The following is a 6,844-nucleotide window of genomic DNA, read 5'->3' as shown; positions in this document are numbered from 1 at the left end:
ATTTGTCGGGGTACTGGCTAGGGTAAAAAGTGTGGCGGAGAGCAAGGCTGGCGAACGTATTAGTTTGGAGCTGGCGCCAAGCGGCTGCATCTGCACGGTTTAGCTTCACGTGTGGTGGAGGGAATGTTCTATGGGATAGTCTGTGGTGCTGTAGTATATGCGTGTATGTAAGCGGTATCGTTTCCACCTTGTCTGGGTTGGACTGGTCTTCCACCGGTGCCTGGAGGGTTAGGCCTCGGACTGTCGCATGAATGCGCTCATTGCCAGGGAGAGACGCATGCGCAGGTGTCCAGACAAGGTGAACTAGCGGAATGTTTTGCTTCTTGTGTAGAATTTTATGAGCGATCGGTGAAATCCGTCCTTGTGCGTAGTTTCGACATGCTTGCTGGGAATCTGTAAGAATATGTATGATCTTATCTGGGGGTTGAGCGCTGATGGCGAGGGCTATGGCACATTCTTCCGCTTCCGTGCAGTTGTCAGTGCGTATTGTGGCTGATAATAGTGTTTCGCCCCTCCAGTCGGCCACCGCTACCACTTTGGCTGTAATGTCGGGATAACACGCGGCGTCTGTATAGAAGGTGTTGAGGTCGTGGCCGTATGCTCAGTGCAGTGCCATTGCACGTGCAGCGCGCCTGCCTTTATGGTGTTCGGGGTGCATATTCAGATGTATGGGGGCCACTGTAATGTTTTCTTTCATGTTTTGGGCGATTGACAGGGGCTCTCGTGGGGCAAACACTGATGTTGAGTAACGTAATTGTCTGAGTACATGCCTTCCTATCGATGTACTTTTCAGTCGTTCGATCTGACCGACTTTCTGGGCTTCGATTATTTCGGCCATGGTGTTATGCAAACCAAGCTGTAATAGTCTGGCTGTTGAGGTGTAGATAGGAAGGCCTGTCGCCGTTTTCACCGCTGTTCGTATGAGTGTGTCTAGGTGGTTTGTTTAGTTTTGGGTGAGTCGGTGGTAAGGTGCGTGATAGGTAATGCGGCTTAAGATTAAAGCGTGTATGATGCACTTGACGTCGGATTCCATTAGGCCGTGGCAGTGGTTCGTGACCCGCCGGATCATGTGCACTACCTGATTAATCTGTTTCTTCAGTAGCGTCAGGGTATATGCCGCTTTCGCATTGGCTTGAACGTGGAGTCCTAGTAAGCGTAATTTGTTAGCCTTATTTACAGGTTCACCCTCGATAGTCACCGTGATGTCAGGCGGTAGGTGATGTTTCCTTTGGAGTTCTTTACTATAAGCAGTTCTGACTTTTGAGCTGCGCACGTAAGTCCCCCTGCTCGTGCATATTTCTGGATGACAGGGCCTGACAAGGGCTCTGTGAAGTTACTGCTATCTCTTAAACACACAGCACAAAAAACATTCTCACGATGAATACACAAATATTACAGTGGAACGTCAGAGGACTCCTTCACAACCTCGATGACGTTAAAGACATCCTACGCAGGTTTAACCCTAAGGTGCTGTGTGTTCAAGAAACGTAGCTCAAATGTACACAAACAAATTTTATCAGACAATATGCTATTTTTCGCAAAGACCGCGATGACACTGTTGTGTCATCCGGTGGTTTGGCTATCATAGTAGACAGAGGTGTTGCCTGCCGGGAATTAAAACTTCGTGCGCCCCTAGATGCAGTTGCTGTCCTAGGGGTTTTGTTTGACAAGCTTATCACTATTAGTTCTATATACATCCCTCCCAGCTATTCACTTAATAAAACGGAATTTCAAGTTACATAGATGAACTTCCGGCTCCATTCATAGTTGTCGGAGATTTAAATGCACATAACACCTTGTGGGGAGACTCTCGTTGCGATGCGACAGGTCGCCTAATTGAAAACTTTCTGTTTTCCTCACGAGCATGTATACTTAATAAGAAAGAGCCAACGTACTACAGCGTGGCGCATAACACATACTCGTCCATTGACCTAACTATAGTATCGAGTACACTAATGCCCTGCCTGGAGTGGTGCGTTCTGAAGAACCCCCTTGGGAGCGACCACTTCCCAATTATCCTACGCTTAACAAAACAAGATGGATGCTCGCCACACGTTCCCCGATGGAAGGTTGACACAGCTAACTGGTACCTTTTCCGAGAACTAACATATTTAAGCCGGGATGATATTGCCTCTTTTAACATAGACGATGCTGTGGCGTATATAACAGGTTTTATCGTTGGCGCAGCTGAAAGGGGCATACAACAATCTAATGGACTGGCTAATGAGCGTCGCCTGCCTTGGTGGAACGAGGAATGCCAAAAAACACGTACAAAGCAAAACAAAGCCTTGGGATTGCTTCGCAACTCCCCAACAGCCGAAAACTTGATAAATTTCAAACAAGCACAGTCGCAGGGCAGAAGAACGCGTTGGCGTGCAAGGAGAGAGAGTTGGGAAAGGTACATTTCCAGTATTAATTCTTACACGGACGAGACCAAAGTATGGAATAGGGTAAATAAACTAATAGGCCGGGAGTCACATCCCCTACCCTGAGTAAGTAGCCAAGGTGATAGCCTGGAAGACCAGGCGGATTGTCTAGGTGAACACTTTGAATATTTATCAAGTAAATCGCACTATACAGAAACTTTCCTGAAGTTCTAAGAACGCGAAGAGCGGCAGACCCTTAACCGCAAAGGTTCTTCGAATGAGGCGTACAATCGACCATTTAGCTTAGCCGAACTTAAAGCATCTCTCACATCTTGCAACAAGTCGGCGCCAGGTGGCGATCGTATTATCTATGAAATGGTTAGATACCTACACCATGAAACACTGAAAACACTCTTTTCTCTTTTTAATGCCATGTGGGCGGCTGGGTCCCGTCCTCATGGAAAGAAGCCATAGTCATCCCGATGCTTAAACAAGGCAAAGACCCGTCCTTAGCCAGCAGCTAGAGGCCAATAGCTCTAACAAGCTGCCTGTACAAGCGCCTAATCTGTTTCCCCAAAAATAACAAAATACTAGACCCGTTCTAGTGTGGCTTCCGGGAAGGTAGGTCGACAATAGACCACCTTGTTCGCATCGAGGCAAACATCAGACATGTATTTATTCATAAACAGTTTTTACTTTCTGTATTTCTAGATTTAGAGAAAGCGTACGACCCGACATGGCGCTTCGGGATTCTGCGAGATCTTTCTGCGATGAGGGTCCGCGGAAATATGTTAAACACATTCGAAAGCTACTTGTCTAACCGCACGTTTCGCGTAAGAGTGGGCAATGTTTTATCTAGAAGATTCACCCAGGAGGCTGGCGTGCCGCAAGGGGGTGTGCTTAGTTGCACACTCTTCATTGTAAAAATGAACTCCCTGTATAGAGTCATTCCACGAGCATGTTTTATTCTGTGTATGTCGATGATGTACAGATAGGCTTCAAATCATGTAACATCGCTATCTGTGAACGACAGGTGCAGCTTGGATTAAACAAATTGTCTAAATGGGCGGATGTAAATGGGTTTAAAATAAACGCATAGAAAAGTACATGCATACTCTTCTCAAACAAAAGAGGCGTGACACCGGTGCCAAATATCACGATCAATCGAGAGGAACTATCCATGAGCAATGAGCACAAATTCCTGGGCATAATTCTGGACTCTACGCTTACTTTCATCCCCCATCTTAAATATCTGAAGACAAAATGTCTGAAGACTATGAACCTTTTAAAAATTATCTCGCACACAACATCGAAGATGCCTCCTAAACTTGTACAAGAGTCTTTTCCGCTCGCGCCTTGATTACGGAGCTATAATTTACAATTCCGCAAAGCCAAGTGCATTAAAAATACTAGACCGCGTCCACCATCTGGGTATCCACCTCGCGACCGGTGCTTTCCGAACAAGTCCGATCCAGAGCCTCTATGTAGAGTTGAACCAGTGGTCACTCCATCTTCAGCGTTCATATAGCAGTTTCACATATTTTCTGACAGTACAAGCAAACAATGAACATCCTTCGTATTCTACCATAAACGATGTGACCACTGCTACACTCTTACATAACCGACCTGCAGTGAGGAAACCGTTCTCTTTACGTGTAAGGAATCTTGGTGAGCAAATGGCTGCTCCAATGCTTGAACATCATCCTATGGCTCCTGCGAAACTGCTATCGCCGTGGCAGTGGCAGATCATAGAGTGTGACACATCGTTTGTAGCGGTCACGAAAGACGCTCCAGAGGCACACATTAAAATGCATTTCCTAGAGCATCAATCCAAGTACTCGTGTACAGAGTTTTACACAGACGCTTCTAGTTCACATGCCGTGGTTTCTTATGCAGCTGTCGGCCCATCTTTCTCGGAATCCGGTGTACTCCACCCGGAAACAAGCATCTTTACGGCTGAGGCCTATGCAGTATTTTCGGCAGTGAATCATATAACGAAAACAAAAAACTTCAAACACAGTTATATTCACAGACTCTCTAAGCTTCGTGAAAGCCTTGACGTCACTCTGCAAACACAAAAAATCCTTTACTCATTGAGCTCTATTCGACTCTATGCAGAGCGTATATATCAAACCAGCATGTCATTATATGCTGGGTGCCGGGCCATAGAGGCATCGAGGGCAATGTTCTTGCCGACCAAATGGCCACGTCAATAACATCGCACACTTTTAACCCTACAGCTGCTGTCCCTGTAACAGACTTGAAACCTTTCTTGCGAAACTGCGAAGCCACCGGCAACGCTTGTGGGACGCTGAAACAGATAATAAGCTTCACTTGATTAAACCACAGTTAGGTTTCTGGCCCCCCGTAACGAAAACACGATGAACTGACGTCCTATTCTGTCGTCTCAGAATAGGACTCACGTACGGCACCCACAGTTTTTTGCTCACTGGTGATGAACCACCAACTTGTGGTAGATGTGGAGAGACGCTGACCGTCCTCGACGTTCTGCTGGAGTGTCGGGAAGCCGAAAGAGAGAGAAACAAACAGTTTCCTCTAGCATACCACCATTGTGTTCCTCTCCATCCTGCTATGTTTCTTGGTGAAGAGCCGCTTTTTAGCACTAAAGCTGTCCTAGGCTTCCTGAACGTTGTGGCCCTGCATGTTACTAGTCCAATTATGTCGTAGCGCATCCTCTCTCTAGAGGATGCCGCTGTGATAGTAGTTCAGTATAGCACATGCCTCCAGGCCCTTGCACTTCAAGGGCTCTGTTAAGGCAGAAGTGCTTTTTGAGAGCTTTCGCCTCTGACATTTTAGTATACCATCATTTTTTCACAATGGATCTCTCGTGTCGATAGCACATTTCATTACTTATTGCCATATTAATATTACCTATAGATTTTACACACTTTACAGTGACTATATTTAGGCCCCTTTACAGCCATGCCACATGTTTTATTCATACCTTATGATTCACCATTCATATGACTGACAAGCCATTATTATCGCCTTGGCGCTCTTTGGCCACATCTGGCCCTTGCGCCAATAAACTTTAACAGTTATCAAAATTGGTGTGCGGTATTCTAGGGTCCGCAGTGACGCAGCAGAGTGCAAGTGCACCAGTTTATCTGCGTGCGCGAAGTCTCCGCGATGCATTTCAAAGAAGAGCGTGCTTCCCAGCGACACAATTCATCGCTTGTCACAGCTTGCCCACTGAAGGTGCCTCCGTGCGCATGTACGCAGAATTTGAGCGTGTTGTTCACTCCAATGTGCTTACCGATTGCCTCTGCCGCTGAGCTAACAGCGATCGCAGATGGATATCGTAAGGACAGCGCAGCAATCTCATTTTGGCGGGTGAGGACTCTTGTGTTCAGTTAGGAAATTGTACTTCGAACGCAGGAAGGTGTTGTAATTGTTTAGTGTGCTGTGCTTGTGATGAAGAAATGCCATCGCACTGAGTCTAAAAAAGCGAGCGATTCTCCACGCTGACCGTGTTTGCGACACTGCAGCTCCGATACATCACCAATGACAGAGCAGCCATCTCAAATCACAGCTGCGATACGTTGTCATTGGAAAATACTACTCACTGCTCAGGATCGTCGTCCAACACGGCGTATCGACGCCTTACAAGCAACTACATTGACGTGCCGATAATTATTGGCTGTGCGCTACGTCGCCACAATGCAGGCAATGAACCGTGTTGTCGGGCCATCACAGTCCTAGAAGATATATGCATAAGCCAGCGAAAGTCGACACTTTTTTTTATAGTGGTGATCAGTACATCACCGATGACAGGGCGTTGTGCGTGTTTTATTTCGCCGGTTTAGATTGTTAATGCCTCTCAGTTCCGCACCCCGTCGCTGTTGCCGAAAAATAAGTTGGGCGTGGCCCAACTGTGGTGGGCTCGCAAAGAGTTACATGGCTCGCGCGGGGCGTGACCTATGGTTTTGATTGACAGGCGAACTCGTGCCAAACTCGTACATCGCGAAATCCCCCTCGAGTTCAACTCGTGAGCATGGCGGCGGCAGCAGCCTCTGTCTTCGCATGCAGCGGCAGTAAGCGTCAATATGACCGTCTGGACCCATTCACCTACATGACCGAGTTTTAGCGTCATTTTTGCCTTTCCGAAACGTCAGTGCGCTGGCTGTGTCACGAATTAGGCGAATGCCCTTGTCTGCGGAGACAGCGTGGCGTGCAAATTATGCTTTCCGAGCACAGAGTGTTGTGACTAGGCTGCGGAGGAAAAGTTCGTGCGATCGCTTCGGCTCTCTCCTGTTTCAAGCGCTGCTCGTCCACCGCGCCCAAGCCCCAGGCCAGGTGTGGCGTCGTCATCGGAGTAATGGGGCACCTGCGAGCACCTGGGGTTCAACGCGGACCTACCAACCTGCGCAGAAGTAGTCACATTATACTGGAAGACTCAGGACGCACGCTGAGCTGCCTTCCGGTGCAACAGGTACCGAAATCAGTTTTCGCAGTCA

Source organism: Dermacentor silvarum, chromosome 2, assembly GCF_013339745.2.
Source record: "Dermacentor silvarum isolate Dsil-2018 chromosome 2, BIME_Dsil_1.4, whole genome shotgun sequence".
NCBI lineage: Eukaryota > Metazoa > Arthropoda > Arachnida > Ixodida > Ixodidae > Dermacentor > Dermacentor silvarum.
This window is presented reverse-complemented; position numbering follows the sequence as displayed.